Source organism: Pteropus alecto, unplaced genomic scaffold, assembly GCF_000325575.1.
Source record: "Pteropus alecto unplaced genomic scaffold, ASM32557v1 scaffold66, whole genome shotgun sequence".
In the NCBI taxonomy this organism is placed as follows: Eukaryota; Metazoa; Chordata; class Mammalia; order Chiroptera; family Pteropodidae; genus Pteropus; species Pteropus alecto.
In genome coordinates, this window is record NW_006438869.1 from 1,780,567 (window position 1) to 1,797,243 (window position 16,677).

At 44.5% G+C, this 16,677-nt stretch overlaps 1 protein-coding gene across 2 annotated transcripts in view; it reads right to left on the minus strand.

Annotated features, from left to right (window-relative positions):
• Positions 1-16,677, minus strand: part of CTNND2 (catenin delta 2) — a 651,480-nt gene that overhangs the window by 329,749 nt on the left and 305,054 nt on the right. The gene's annotated exons all lie outside the window — the stretch shown is intronic.

The following is a 16,677-nucleotide window of genomic DNA, read 5'->3' on the forward strand; positions in this document are numbered from 1 at the left end:
TCCTCATAATTCTAGCAGAAATCAGAATTGGAACCTCCCTGTCCTCAGTAGAGAGGAGATAGGCACATTTAAAAGAAATATCTAATGTGTTACAACCCCCACTTTATCATTTCTTGCTTTCTTCAAATAATATCATTTACTACCATGCTATGCCTAAACACTGACTAGAATGAAACAAATTCATTCTTCTTTTCATTAGGACTCATTCACATTCTTTTATTTCTGTACTATGTAATTTATGACTCTCTAATTTAATGCAAATTCACTTGCTTTTGCACATGAAGAATACATGTTTTCATTTGGAGATATCAATATTAGGTTCTTATGACAAACTGCCATTGATCTGGTTACTTAAATTTGAGAGCCAGTTTCCAACGCTCATTTGCAAAGAAATGGAAGGAGAGGAAGAAGGGCCTGACAGACACAGCCCTCACTTGGCCAGAGCTAGCCGCAGACTCGGCATGTTCGCGAACAGGTGGCAGAGATAAGTGCTTTCATTTGCGATAAAGAGAGCTGTCTTCAGAAGAGCTATAAACTTCTTGTGCCGTGAAGAAAAAAGTCCAAAGTAAAAATCTAGCAATTCAGGTTTTTAAAAAAGTTTGCAAAGTTCATGCGCTGATAATTTAGTAGCGACACTACATCTTTGAAGGGAGAAACAGGACTTTTAAAGAAGGGTGCGTAGTCTGGAACAGAAGCAGATTTTCCCCTTGCAAATGCCCCCCGCCCCAACACTCTGATTTCAGCAGTATGCGCCCCGCCTACGTGCTGGCATCACTAAGCATCGTGACCAGGTAGCATGACCTGTGCAGGCCGGTGGCTGGCCTTTGCTCTGTGGTACTTTGTGGCCTGAAAATATTTTGTGGAATTTGAACTTCTTAAAAAGTCTGGTTTGATATATGTTATCATTAAACTCGAGGGTGAAAAATGACATCGGCAAATAAACACTTTTAGAAATACTGAAGGTAACCGAGTTTTGGTTAACATCGTTATAACATAAATGTAGGCTAAGTTGCTGAGATGCAAATGCTCCACCTTAGATCTGAGGGGTACCTCGCCATAATATTTATTTATTTTATTCTTGATTTTTGCTTTTGACTAAAAGTTCCAAAATCTACTTCCTACTCCTATGCTAATTTATGAATTAATTTCAGTACTTAAAAGACCCCAAAATATTTCGTGTCTCCTGTGTCAAGACCACGTACTAATTTTCACTGGCAAATGATCATTAATTCTTTGAATTAGTTTGAATTTTATCTCATGTTATAATGAATGTTAAAGTACATGAACACATTTTCTATGCAGGCTATCAACGATATTTCAGAGTCATGTTTGGAAGGGAGATTATTAATTCATCTATAGTCAATGAAAAAACCAACTGAAGCCTAATAATATCAGTGTAACGGGCCACATGATATCAAAGGGTGCTTTGATAAGTTTGTTTTGGAAGGAAAAAAACGCCCTCCTGTTTCATCTATTTCATAAACGCTAGATTTTCATTTATTATGCCAACTTACTACAGCTCCTCTGTTGTCACAAATAACTTGAATGTTCACGCCATCTCTGGCAATGCACGAAACACACAAGGATTTTTTTTCCTGTAACTTGGCTGATGAGGTTTCCAAGATACTTAACTGCAATTATGAAACCTCACCACACCTTCTCCCCAATGAATACTGTAATCTTGTGGGATTCAAACACTTTCCAGCAAGAAGAATTTCAAAGCCGAAATCACTGTAACAATAAGTGTGCCATGTGATCGTGACCTCGATAAAAGCCTACACCCCTTGTTGTTATTTTCTGTCTAATCACAAGCATTTCTCCCCAAGCTGTTGGGGAAACAGGGTTCTTTTGTTCAAGTCCTTTTGTGACAGGCAAGCACGTGAAAGTAATGAGACGGTGGTAATGAAGGATAATGAGCCATGTGGAGTCTGGCATCCTTGCATTCTTGGGATGGGCCACTTCCATTTTTACTTTTAAAGGTCATGTGGCTTCATATCTACAGTGTAGTGAATGGTCTACTGTGTCACAACCCACACACAACTCCCAGTTAAAAAAGAGCCCGTGGAAACCTACTCGTCTAAGATGGTTCTGGTACTGGTGAAACACACGAGGTAAAGCAGAGATGGCCTGGCACCCGCCCCCAATACCTGCTTTCGATATCTTCCCTGAAAGAACGGCAGGAGAGAGTGGCTGCAAATGTACCAGCCACGTCATTCAGTGTTTCTCCAAATGCCATGAGCACGGGAGTGAGTGAGTCCCCCGATTAAAATTCAGGTTCGGGGAATGGCCCATCGTTCTGCATTTTTGACAAGTTCTCGGGCCATGTCTGCTTTTCTGGATCAAGTGAGGGTGGGGTCGTTGCAGTGACGATCGTGTGTCCTGGGAACTCTTAGGGGCCATTCTTAAAATAACTTCATTATAACCACGATCATTCAAGTGACAGACGGTGTGGACTGAAGTTGGTGGAAGGACTCCCAGGAGGACTCACTCCAGGCACCCCAAGTCCTTCCCAGCTGAGCCTGGGCAGCATAAGAAATTGGGAGGGAGTGAATTCTGAATTGTAATATTATTGTACAGAAGGGCAAAGAAATTGATGGCAGGCTTGTCATGAAAGTCTTTCGACATTAACTTGTAAAAAAGTGTTATCTGTGAGTGTTATTTTGGACCTGGGAGAGGCCGCCTAGGTAAATCTGTTCCCAAGCCTGCCTCCTGCTGGGCTTGGCTTCAGGCAGCAGCATCCTTGGGCGAGAAGGACCAGGAGCGTGGCTACCACTGTCTTCTCAGAGTCCTCATTAACTACTGACACAGAGCGATCTACGATTTGGCGCTTTATTAATGAGTCGCTCACCAGAGTTTTTAATGGCCAGTCTCATATTCACACAGATACTCTCCTTTATCAACAAGGCGGATGAAATTCAAGGAGTGTCATCTTATTTCTCAACAGCTGCTTCTCAATGCCCCATCAGTGAGATCCTGGAACAGTGCATCTGGAGTCTGGCTTCAGACCTAATTGCTATGGATAATTATGGATATTTCTGTGGAAAGAATCCAGAACGAGGTGCTCCTGACCCAACTTTTTTGTTATATTGAGATGCAAGGCAGGACTGGCAGACAGGCTTTGGCTCCAAGGGACCAGAAGTCTCTATCCTGAAATGCTGACTGCTGTAGGGGCTGAAGCTAAGTGTTTAGCTGTGTGTGGTTCGGCCCAGCAAGGGGCACAGATGAAATTCTCAGGGTTTGGACATGGAGAAGTTTGACCAGACAAAACTTGGCTTGAGTATGCAGTTTCCTCCATAAATCAGTTCGAAATTTTGAAAAAAATAAGTGAACTAAGATGTTTTGCTTTCAGTATCTTAAACACAGACCTTTGAACTTGGATCGTATTAGACACGCCATACGTAAGTGGCACGAATTTCTTTTCAAAAATTATCTTCTAAAATGCAAACCTAAGATATATTCTCACTGTATCTTTAACACTCAGATAGTGGCCCTGGTGATAATTCCAGAAGAATAAGACACCATTAACCCTCAACATAATTTATAGGGGAAAAATGGCAAATAAACTGCGTCATAGATTAGTCATTCTCTATATTTACATGTTAAAATTCTTTATATCAACACTATTAAATTTTTATTATCTCATTCAACATCATATTTGGCACATAAAAAAGTTTGAGAGAAATTATGTGGTGAAATAAACAAATGAATTTTTTTCCTTGATTCTTTTCTGGTTAAGAGCTTTAGTGTGTATGTGTGTGTGTGTGTGTGTGTGTGTGTGTGTGTATTTTAAAATCAAATCAGTAATTGAATTATATGCAAATAATTATTCGAATACAAGTTATACTTATTAAAACATGAATTCCTTGATACAATGTACCATTGATGAGACTGATATATAGTTATAATTCTCCCACCCCGTTTTTCATCTTTCTTTTCCCTTTTTGTCTTTATCCAAAGAAGTCACTACCAAGCCACCAGCTGTACGGTATAGTGCGGTAGTGATATTGGTGATGTTTTTCTAGAAGAGACATCCATTTGTGTTGACTCTTCCGGTGCAAAGCAAATACTACATATTTGCCAAAAGGCTGGCCATCGAGGTGAAGGGGATGTTCGTGGCCCTGTCAACAACAACCAGCTAACTGAGTTGGTCACAGAGGGGGCTGTGGCATTATCTGCCTCTAACCAGCAGAGCTTCAGACCCAAATGGATACCCGTGTGTGTGTGCATGCCTCTGAATGTGGGTGTGTGTATTATTTTTCATGCTAGAGAGAAATGCACACTGACTTCTCTTCTCTACCATCAATTATTAAAAAGAAGTCTTTCTTGTAGGAGGGATTCTGACTTCGCCCACATGCTGTCTGTCCATTCCAGGGGAGCTCAGGTTGCAGAAACATCAGGAAATACAGATGCCAGTTGAGGCTCAGTGTGAGGTCCCTTCTCTAATGACTGTCTAGGAAGCTGAGCACGAAAAGTCACCGCTCTCGAGTCTGTTGGAAGATGCTTACTTAGCAAGCAGAAATAGCAGGGGCCGCTCAAATCCCTTTGGTCAAAATCATCCACGCATGGTTTTCTGTGGGTCCCCTTGGCTGCCAAGTCTCTACCCGCAGACTCCCCGGTATGCAGACGGCATATGACAGGCACCGTCTGTTCCTACGATCGGTCTCTCGCTCACCTACTTCTTGTAATGTCTAGAGCGACACAGGGAGACGGCGGGCTGCATAGCTGAGCCGATGCCATTCCAGGACTGCTGCCTAGGGCTCTGTGAATAGTGCAACCGAGACCTAAAAACACACGGCAAGCCACTTTCCACAGACCGGGGAAGCCCAGAGGCGACGCAGCGGGCACTTTATCTTACAGATTTCCCATACGCACAGAGCCAAGTCTTTCCGGTAGGTGTGGGTCATTTTTTAAGGTTTCACTCACTTTGGGGAGAACCTGGTATCGCTGTGTTCCTGCTTCTCCCTGCGCTACGGGCGACTTCTGGTTATCAGCGAGATGCATCGCTTTCGCCAGCTAGTTAATGTCCAACAGTCAGTCAAAAATATTTGTTGAATATCTGCTAGAGGAGGCATGGTGGGAAGTTCCGAAATATGCAAGGTTTCAGTGGCCCCCACGGAGACCGTATGTCCCCTATGGTCAGAAGCCCTTCCTCTGTTGATTGTAGGAAAACTCGAGTTATTTTCTTCTTTGTGTCAAAGTCAGTGCTTTGATAATAAACAGCACAATATATACAAATAGATCCATTCGGGATTAGCCTTCAGAGGTTTTAGACTTTTTACAGCAAATGCAAGGTTTTATACATATATATAAAAACATATACATATATACAGATATGTATAAGTATATATGTATGTGTGTAGTAATTTTGTCGTATATTTAAAATATATACATAATAAGCAAAAATTATACCTGTTATATAAAATATATAATTCTGCGTAACTTGGACTAAATATATGACAAATAATTTTATAGTAAGAATTATAAAACGTCCCTTGGTTAAAAACAGTGGTGAGAGGAATTCTGATACAGGCTTGGTTGCAAATTAACTCCATTTTGAGAGATTTTCAGTTATTAATTATTTAAGCTTATTTGTACATCTACTAGAATAGCTCGTCGCCACATAATCCCTGTTGCTCTGATAAAGATTTTTAAAAACGTTTGAAAGCCTCATCCTTACTAAGACAGAGATGCTGGTTAGCTATGACCACTGAACTCACGCTAAAACTTAGTCAGCAGCTAGCACAGAGGCTTGTTTGCCCAAATCAACGTCTGTGACCCAAAACGTGTAATACTGACAAAAGACTCGGGAATATTTTACCCTCAATATTCCACTGATGTTAAGTTCAAAGACAGGGAGCCTGGGGAGGGGTAAAAACCCACACCATGGGGTCAGACACCAGCCAGGCTGTCCCTATTGCTGGGTGCTGGGACCCAGCTGGGAAGCTGGTTCTGGCAGCCGACAAATGTGGGGCTGCGTGTCTCGGCATCTTTCTCTCTCCCCATCCTGTCATTCCCTTCTCTGATTCGATATTGTATCGAAGGGAGTTCCCCAGGAGACTCCTATTTCTACCAGTCGTTCAGTACCAGCAGCACTAACGAAAGGTGACAGACTCTCAGAGTTCACTACCAGCAAAGCAAACAGCCACTACCCGCCCGTTTCTCAAGGAGGGAAAAGGGACCAGCCTGTAGCTGGTTCATTTATGGAGGCCCCAGAACTGGTCCCATGCTAACCCGTTTCTCTTCACACTTGTCACATACCCTCATCTTTTCTCCCATCCCTAATGTCTCAAACAGTCATTCTCACACTCATGCGATCCTTAACTCTAAGGCGAAGAAGCTTATAGGGCCTTCTAGAGAATTTGTTCCTCCAAAGAAAAATCTCCAGACTCCTTATTAAAAAAAAAAAAAAAGATAAAAATCTCTACTTAAGAACACCGTCTCTGTTGCCCCAGAGCCTGGTGAATGTGGTCACATCTCCTCAGGACAGCAGCCCTCAGAACACGTGCAGCTTTCCTGTCAGGCACATCCCCGTGCCCCAGGCTCTGCCTTAAACCCGCCAGCACGCATGGTACCGCTGGACACCTGCTCATAACACACATGGAGCCTGTCGCCACTGAGCTGAGCCTTTCTCCTCCTCTCTGCACCTGTCACGGGTGCAAATGCCGCCCCCACCCAGAAGCCTTTCCTGAGCCTCCTGCCTGGATGTGTCTCCCACAGTTCACGTCCTAATGACACAGACTTACGAGGCACTTCTCAACTGATGTCACTCTGCCCTCCTAGCCAAACAAGACCCCTGGAGTCATGGCTTCCATCTTACCAGGAGAGCCTGGCTGGTGTGATTCCCCACAATTGCGGCAGTTATAAATTGTTGGGCCTTTTTTAATGTGGGAGACACAGTCATAAGTACCTGACAGGCACACCTCGATCTCATGTGACCTTTGTAGTGACTCTGTATAATCACTGCGGTATTGTTATCCCCACTACTGGATACACAGACAAGGTCAGAGAGTCCCCGTTTTATTCCCCCAACAGGCTGAGAATGATTTCATCTCAGGACCCTCACACTGGCTGTTCTCTTCTGGGACATTCTCCCCCAGGCACACACTTGGCTCCCTCTCTCCTTGCTTCAGGCACCTGCTCAACTGACACTTTATCATAGTTTCTTGGCCAGCCCGCCCGGACAGCCCTGCCTCCCTCAACGTTCCTCCCCATGCCTCTTCTCGCCGTGAGGTAGCATACCTTCATCAGAGGGTAGCCTCCAAAAGAGTAGGGGCTTTGGCATCTGCTGTTCCCAGGTGGGTGTTCAGCACCTGGAAGATTGCCTGGCATCAAACAGGTGCTGGGCAAATGCTTGTTGAGCTGAACCCAACTGTCCAAGGTCACAGAGCCAGTAAGTAACGGAAGCAAGATGTGTACCCACGTCTGCCTAGCCCTTAGGGCCGCGCTCTTAACCAATGCCTCCTGCACTGTGCAACTCAGTGTAATGCACCACGATTCTCTCTTCTTTATCTGTAGTTCGATTCATTTTCTTATTCTCATTACCTGTTCTGTCCTTAGATAATTTCCCAGATTCTTTGGGGCTGACGGCAAGTTTAACGACTATCGACATTCTCGTGTCAAGTCCCACTTTTCCTTGCTTGCTAGCCTGTTGCCCAGCTGTCTTTTTTTTTCCCCCTTTGGGGCATCTTCTCATTATCCCTGAACTTTATTCTAGTCGTAACCATTGTTTTCTGGGTACCATGTTTCCTCTTGTTTTATGTCCTTATCTAGCTGGACTACATCCTCGACTGAAGTAATTGTCTAAGAAAGAGTGCACAGGAGAGAGATTTTATGAGTACTTGCAAGATTTGAAAATATTCAAACCTCCCTTTATGGATGATGGATAATTTGGCTACGTAGAGATCTTATGGTTGAAAATAATTTTCCCCCAGAACTTCGAGATTATCACCCTATTGTTCTTTATCCTCCAGAGTCACTACAAGAAGTCAAGTGGCATCTGTTTTATTTCTCCCCAGAATTATTTTGTTGGTGCTTTAAAATTCCCTGATGCATATTTTCTATTCCAAGCACTATGAAAGCACAGGTCCCTTAGCTCCAAAAATTTTTCTGTGTTAATTCATCGCTAAGAAACTTCTCTCCACTTTCTTTCTGGGACTCTAGTTATATGTTAAATCTCCCGGATTCGTCCAAGGCTCTTACTGCATTATTCTGTTTTCTGTATCTTTCCCTTTATGTTCTACCTCCCCCATGATTTCCTTAACTATTTTTCAGCTGTTCTATCAAACTGTTCATTTTGGTAGTTACATTTTTATGGTCTAGAAAAATATCCTTGTTCTTTGATCCTTTTGCACATCATCGAGTTCTTCCTTAATAAACATACGATCTTCTTAAATTCTTCTCAGCACCAAACCTAAAGTTTTTTCTTGTTTCTTTTAATCTTTTTTATTCTGTAAATCATCTCTGTTTCTTCTGAGACAGTTCATTCTTCTATTTTTTTATGCCACTGATTCTCCCCAATTCCTCAGTAATCCTTGTTAATTTACTGTATTTGAGAAAGAAAAACCCAGAGGCTTCTTCTTCTAAAATCCAAAGAAGTGTTTCCCACTGCGTGTTCCTGAATTAGAACTTGAGACAGGGAGGGAGGGCCATCCGTGCTGGTGGTTTCCTTTAAAATGAGAAGCGGAGGGTGGCCCTGAGCCCCCTGCCAGCCACCAGCCCGCACGCCTGTATGGAACGTAGGCCACGGGCGGCCGTAACTGCAGCCTGAGCTTCTCAGACAGTTTGCTCCGTGCCCTCAGGAGCACCCGCGTGTGCTTCACCTTAGAGCAGGTGCTGGCTACAGACACCGTCTCTGCAGGAGCGAGGGGGAGGAGGCGGCCACCTTAGACGTGTCTCGGGCCCTGACTGTCAAGTGGACCCCTTCGTCTTCAGCCTCACGTCTCTCCCCAGACATCCAGCTTGGTTCCAACCCCTCGGCCCGCCCAAGAAGTCACCAAAGACGGCCCATCTGCCTCTGCCAGGCTGACAGAGCAGAATCTCTGGGGAGAAACGTGTACATTTTAACTGCTTATCACTCCCATCTACAGAATTCTTAAAAAGGAGGCTTGTTCATTACACCCACTGACTGGCCTCTGCGTTCTTGTCTCTTCTGTGACTTCGTTTCCCTGTAATTCTGTATTTTTTGGAGGGTCTGAAATATGAGAGGCAAATGAATGGACAGAGTATGCCATCTTGAACTGTTGTCCGAGATACATTTTCATCTTTCAAATTTACATTTTCCCAGTTAAAGCATGATCAAAATCATGTAAGTATCAATAATAGAATTCTACATAAAAAAAGGCCACTTTCGGACAAAAGAACGAAAAAGACCTGTTTACCCCATTTTAACCAGCAAGGTTACTATGTAGCAGGAAGCGAAGGGAAGGTATTAATTTCTGTGAATCAATAAAGAAGACGTCGGAAAGGCCTTTGGGGGCACCTAGCATCTCGAATATTTAGTTCCAGGTGCAGCCACCAGCTTCTAGTAATGAGACATCGAAACGGCCTCTGCGTGCTGCAGCCTGATGTGGACACGACCGGCCAGAACCCAGACACCAACCTAACTGTGAAGAGATGCTGTGTAAAGTGACTTTACGAAGGAATGCCTGATGGCCATTCCCGAGAATCCTAGGTCTCTGAGCAGATGGAGGCTATTGGATGTGGACCAGCAAGTGCAAACGAGGCTGTCTGGAGAGATTTCAGCATCCACACTCCCCGGAGGCAGAGCCTGGAGACGGCGGCCTTCTGTAGGGCCACTGGGACGAGGGTTCCCTGCCATAAAATGGGATCGCAGAATGCCAGGGGGGCAAAAGGCTGATGGAGCAGTCACTCTGATGTGAAAGCAGGAAAGGGCCAACGTGTGGGAAGGGACCCGCAGTCCCCGAGCCTGTCGGGGTGCAGGAGATGTAAGCTAAAGTCTGATCTAGAAGAATCCTGGGCAGGGCCTAGGTTCCTAGAGCAGGAGTGCCTGAGGAGGGGGCAGGGGCTGAGGAGCACGGCCAGTGGGAACGCCATGGAGCTTCTGTGGTTGGGGAGGGGTCCAGCTCCCAAACAACCTGGAAATGCCAGCTGAGCGGGAGACTTAATTAACCTCCGAAAGAAGATCAAAGTGTTAACCGATTTCACATCCTAATGAATAAATCTCAACTCGATCCTTTTTTTTTTTTTTAATTTAAGGGTGAGCAGAAAGTTCACCGATCACGTGTTTGTCCCCAGGCTGGGGAAGATCACCTGCAGAAAACGCACTTTGGAGGAACAGTGGCCGACAGGTACCGTGTTGTTCTCTGCCCGTATCTCACGTGCTGTGTGTTAAACAAACTGGCCGTTATCGGAGGAGCCTTCACCTTTCCTTTGAGAACCTGACAGCAGAGATCACAAAGCTTTTATCTCCGATAAGGCCTTTGTTCCTGTTTTTTCTTATATCGGGTGTACCCAGAAGAAACACGAGCAGGTCAAGGGATGGATCTAAAATCTCCAAATATTCAAAACTTGGGGTTTGCAGTATATGACCCACTCAGAATACTAAGTTTTATGTCCATTTGGCAGGGGTGTGAGATGGATGTGCCTTGACCAAATTCCTCTCCATAGTAGGTCAATTTTTACTGCAGTCATTGGTTAAAAATCTACATTTAATCCATTTCATTTTTACCTCCAAATAAGCTTGTGATGCCTGACTTAACTATATTCACAACTCAGATTTCTATTTTAACAGGATTAATTTTGCTCTAAAGCAGAAAATGAAATGATCATATTATTTTCCTTACAAAAGTGAACAAGAATTGGTATTGGTTAAGTCACATTCAATAGAATGCTGACACATTTTTGAGATATTTTAGCTTTCTTCAAAATCACTAGTCATTCAAATAAATTGAAAATTTATATTGTATTTCTACATCCTTGAAGTTTTCTTCAATAAAACAAAATATGCTACCTCTACCTATATATCGTGTATTTTTAAGAGCATAGAGAAGCTGAACTCAAAATGATCTAGGTTCAAATTGCATCCCTGTCATTTTCAGCCATGTGACACTGGGCAAGGCACTTGTCATCGGTAAGCCTCAGGTTTTCAACCTGTAGAACGGGGCTGAAAATGATAGCTAACTCATTAACTGGCTGGAGACTGCGTGGGACACAGTTTGCAAAGTGTCTGGCACAATGCCTGGCATCTAGCAAATACTTTATATTGCAATGTTTTTTAACCTAATTTTATTCAACAAGCATCAAATAAGTAAATTTAACTTTAACATTATAAAATATAAAATTAAGCAACCAATCTGTCAGGAAAAAATGGATCAAAGTACTGATATCGTTTATTTAACTTGCTTCCAAAACCATTTATAAGTGATAATTTTTGAACTGTCTTATTTTAAAATAAGTGAGGGAAAGTTTTAATAACTAGATCTAGAAAGGGCTATTCCAAAGGCTTCCTAAGCGTTTCCTGACTTTTTTTTTTCATTGGAAATCCAACCTCCACACAGCACCCCCAGAATGAAGTTTCTAGCATGCAAATATGATCGGGTCACCCCTCTGCTAGAAGGATGAAATTACAAGCCCCCGATCACTCATCTGCCCCCTTATCTCCACCTCCCCGCTTCCTTTCCGGCTCAAGAAGGCCTGATGCGCTGGTCATCTCCACCCCCCACCCCTCACCCCCACCCCAGACCCCTCACCACACACCTTCTCCACTCTCTGTTCCAGAAATCATTTTTCACTAGTTTCGTCTATACTGCATTCTGTAGTTCCGTCTACACTGCTTAGTTCTGGAGCCACCACATGAAAGAAGCATCCACAGCACACACATTTGATCCCCACTATAAGATGCCCCTCCAGCATGCTCCCATAGCAACCGACCTGTCTCACCCCAGCCCTGGGTTTCAAATTGTCTAATCTTATATCCACTCCCAACGAAGTCTCTTATCCCTCACTCTCCTTTGTCTGCCCAAAACAGAAACTGGCAAGTCTTGGGGCTCAAAAGACCTACTTTACATCTGAAGCAAAGCAAGAACAAATGTACGTCCGAGTTAGTGTGGTAGGTATTATTAAACAATACAAGTTAATTTTTATTGAGACAGCCAGTGTAATGGTATTTTATATACACTTCCTCATTTACATCTGAAATTGAAAGCGTAGGTTGATAGTATTGTGATCGCCTAGAGGAGGGAGCAGCTTCAAGCAGATGAATCATGTGCCTAACATTAGAGACCTCCAATAGGGCAGAGCTGGGTTTCCACTTGGGCACCACTATACAATAAAAAGAGATATGATTAAAAAAAAGAAAAAAATGTTCTAAAGGATCTTTGGACTCTGGTGACTCAACCTCTGAGAAATTACAGTGTTCTAGGTTTAATGTGAAGTGTGGTGTTTTCCCAGAAAGCTGGAACTCTGAGATCTCTGGTCAGATTTTAGAAAGTTTGGCCATCGAGCTTTCTCAGACAGAACTAAATTTCTGGAAATGTTTGTAGCTAAGCTACTTCTTGGAAACACTTTCAGTCTCTAGTTTTTCTCCTCCCGTTCTCTCTTGCCCACCCCCACCCACCCCGATCCCTTCTAGGAGCATCTTAACACCATCCTTCACTGAAATTGCTCTTTCAAGGTACCAAGGAGCACACTCTGCTAAACCAATGTCATCGGAGAGTTTTCCTTAGTCTTAATTTCTTAATTGCACTGGTTGTAGTTTATTGATCTTTTACCTTGAGACATGCTGTTCTCTTGGCTTCTAAGAGATGACATTGACCTATATTTTTGGCCTCTCTCTTTTTTTGGCTGGTTCCTTCTCAACAACTAGACCTCTACATTGTGGGAGGCATCAAGGCTCAGTCCTTAGATGGCTTCTCTCCATACCCACTTCCAGCCTGAGCTTCTCCCCTGGACTCCGACTTGCATATCCAACTGTCTACTTCACATGTGCATTTTGATTCTGATAGACAGACATCACATGTCCAGAACGAAGATCTTAATATTTACCAGCACTGCCCCCAAACCCAACCAACTCCCTCTGCAGCCTGTCCCATCCTAGTCAGTGGTGACTCCGTTCTTCTGGTTGTTGGCTCAGTGGCATCCTTGAGTCTTCCTTCTGTTATCATCATCATGTAGTCCATGAGGAAATCTTGTAGCCTCTAACACACACACACACACACACACACACACACATACACACACACACACACACGCACACACGAATCCAGAATTATACTACTTTTCCTATCCTTCAATGCCACCGTCCTGGGCCACGCCATAACCATCTCTTGCTTAGATCACTACAGTTACCTCCTAACTGCTACTCCTGCCTTTGCCCTTCATCTCCTACATGTCTGCTCCACATGGCAGTCAGAGTGACCCAGCTACAAAATAAATCGTGTTGTGTCACTCCTGTTGAAATCCTCAGTGGCTCCCGTGGGTTTAGCGTAACCAGCATCCTCAAGACTTTACCAAGACTTATAAGGCCTTCCCTGATCTAGCCTTCCACCCCTACTCGGCGGTCACTTTGCTGACCTCATGTCATTTCCCTGCCCTCCTCCTCTCTGAACCACCCGCCAGTTTCCTGGCCATTCTGTGCACTTATCAGCCCATTCTGCCACCTTTTAAACTTGCTGTTTCTCCCCCTGGATATTAATATGGCCAACTCCCTCACCTCCTTCATGATTGACTCGAACGTGTCCTTCTAATTAGAGCTTTCCCTGGCCACGCTACCAAAAATATTTATCTTGATGATTCTGTCTCCTCCATTTGAAATGAGGCCAAGGATATTGGTTGATATTGATCACTACTGTATCCCCAGAGTCTAAATTAGTGTCAGTGAATCAGAAGTGCTTAATAAATAATTACTGAATGAATCAAGTCATTCAAAAGTGAAAGTCACCATGTAATCCGTATTCACACATCCTAGTTATCAGTGACAAATCTCCAAAATCGCAGCTCTGAAAACCCAAAAGCTCTTTTTCAGTCTTGCCTTTAACTGTCCTTTCCATTAGCAAGCCAGGTGGCTCCAAACTTTACGACACTTGGAATGGTCTCAAGCACGTAGATTTAGGTATGGAGTCCAGAAGCGCCCATATATTCCTGAACTCTCACACACGGCAGAGTCTGTCCCCGTACACCTTTCCTGGCCCATAGTTTCCTAATATCTAAATGGGGCATATGATCTCATGCAACCCAAGTATTTATGCAGAGTTATAAAATAATTTGAAACTCAAAACCACCAGCAGCTATCTGCCTGAAAAAAATCTTTACATGAATATTTAAAAACATGCATTTTAAACAAAGTAATTCGAATATGAAAACGTTCGTCGTAGCTCTAAAATTAAGACTCTCCAATGGCAAGTTGATTTTTTTTTTTTTTTCACCAGGTAGCAAAAATGAAATATGGCCGGAGAACTTGAGGAACAGGTGGAGATGGGGAGGGAAGGGAAGGGAAGGCACGGGGAATTTTGTTGACCAAACAATGGCAAGTTGATTTTTTTTTTTTTCCACCAGGTAGCAAAAATGAAATATGGCTGGAGAACTTGAGGAACAGGTGGAGATGGAGAGGGAAGGGAAGGCACGGGGAATTTTGTTGACCAAATGCTGTTCTCTTTCTGGCCAAAGCCCTCACCTCTCCCCCACCCCCTGCAAGGCACACACCCCACATCGAAGCCTCTGAAACATTCACTCCAGACAGCAGCGTGAAAGCGGTTTCCACCCCATATTTACTTTTACAACCTCTTTCTAGATGCAAGATATAAGGAGCCGTGGGGGCGCCCTCTCTGCTCCTTTGGCACCCCCAGCCTCTCCAACACACCCACGCTCCTGCTTCTACCAAGACGATACAGTGGAAAAAAAAAAGCAGGTATTTGCTGAGACAAAGACCTGGAAGCTGAGACTCCTGGTTTCTTTCGCCAGGTCTGTACAGGAATGCAATGGCCTTTGGCAGGTCACGTGGACTCTCTGGGCCTGTTTCCTCTTTGCCGTGGTGGCTAGGAAGTGTCATGATGCTTTAGTTTTCCGCAAGCGCCAACCAACCGTTCCCCACTCCTTGACATGATCTAGTAACTCGTTTTATAAACTTGTAAAACAAAGTTTCCATACATCTTCCATCCCCCTCTCCAGCCAGAATGCTTCTCGGCCCTGCCCTACAGATATTTTGGTACTGGTGCTGGGCTGGCATTCGTGATTGTCTATCTCCAAAATTCTATTAGAGAGAAAGAGTGACTGGGAAAGAATATCGGTTCCATTTCAGTAAACACACCCAGCATAATTTGGGGGCAGCAGAATTCCAGCCTGCACCCTGTCACGTCAGGCCAGTCCACACCAGTACTTACTGTGTGGAATTAAAGACCCTTTGGACACCTGCCTCTGGAGTGCAACAGGTTCCTTTTTTATCCTATTTATCTTCAGTCACCTATTTATGTCGAGAAAGGAAACACATGAGCGCAGCTTCTGTTTCTAGAGCGACACAATCACCAAATACTTTCATAAGTAGGAAAAAAGTGCCAATACATCCGAGTTAGCTGTCCGGCGTTTTATGAAACAACACATTAGTCTCTCAACCACAGTGTCTTGTTCAAGCTGAACGTATGGTCCCACCAGCGGAGTTACCAGCTCAGCCTGCTCTTTGATGGGCAAAATGACCACAGACATGTCCCTTCCTCTGTACTGGCAGAGAAAAGCAGGTTGCTTCCCCCAGCCCCAGCCCAGCCCAGCCCCTGGGTCCGCATCATAAGCAGGCAATAGATTCAAGATTTCGTGATTCATTAGTTTTCCACATTGCTGGAATCTGTGTAAATTCGATGGCAGGTATGGGGAGTCCGTCACTTTGCCCAGTGACTAAGTTGAGACAAAATACAATAAATTCCAGCCATAACAAAGTAGTAAAACTTCAAGGCAATTCATCACTACTATTGAAATCTGCGTAAATCGAATGCCTGCTCTGGGGAAATCCGTGACTTTCCTCTACAACTAAATGTAGATAACTATAGGAGATCGTATAAATACTGAGTTTTATTTGCTTTGTCCTTTTTCTGGAAACGATCAACAGGTCTGTATGATTCTCTATTAAATTTAAGTTAATTTTACGAATGTCCTTAGTCTTCCAATGGGAGCGATCAGAATACGAGAGACCGCATTACTTTCCAAAAAGAAGTGGCATGCTTTAGTTCAGCTGCTAACATAACATAGGGGCGCCCTGGCACTCTCTACATCCTGCGGACTCTGGCCCCTGGCCCAGGGACATGCCCAGCTGGAGTTGCGCTCCAGCCCAGCTGTTTTCACCTCCATCCTGCACGCCACCACCCCACAGTGCGCCCGGGCGCCCCCGTGGCGGAGCCAGGGAGCGCGGGCAGCGAGCCGTTTACCTGCCAGGCTGCCCGGCCTCTGGAGGGTGGCGGTGGCATACAGCTCCTGCGTGTGCTTGCTGTACTGCTCGGACGCGTGGACCAGGCGCTTGGTGGGCGACAGGGTGGCGTACGTGCCGATGGTGGAGCTCAGCTGGTGGATGGGCGAGGAGGAGATGGTGGACTGCACGGTGGGGGGCGAGGTCACGCGGATCGGGGACAGGCCGGCCGAGGACACGACGATGTTGATGGGCGAGCTGGTGCTGTAGGACTTGGCCAGGCGGCTGGGCGACTGCTTGGGCGAGGAGCCGCGCGGCGCCGCGGCGTAGGC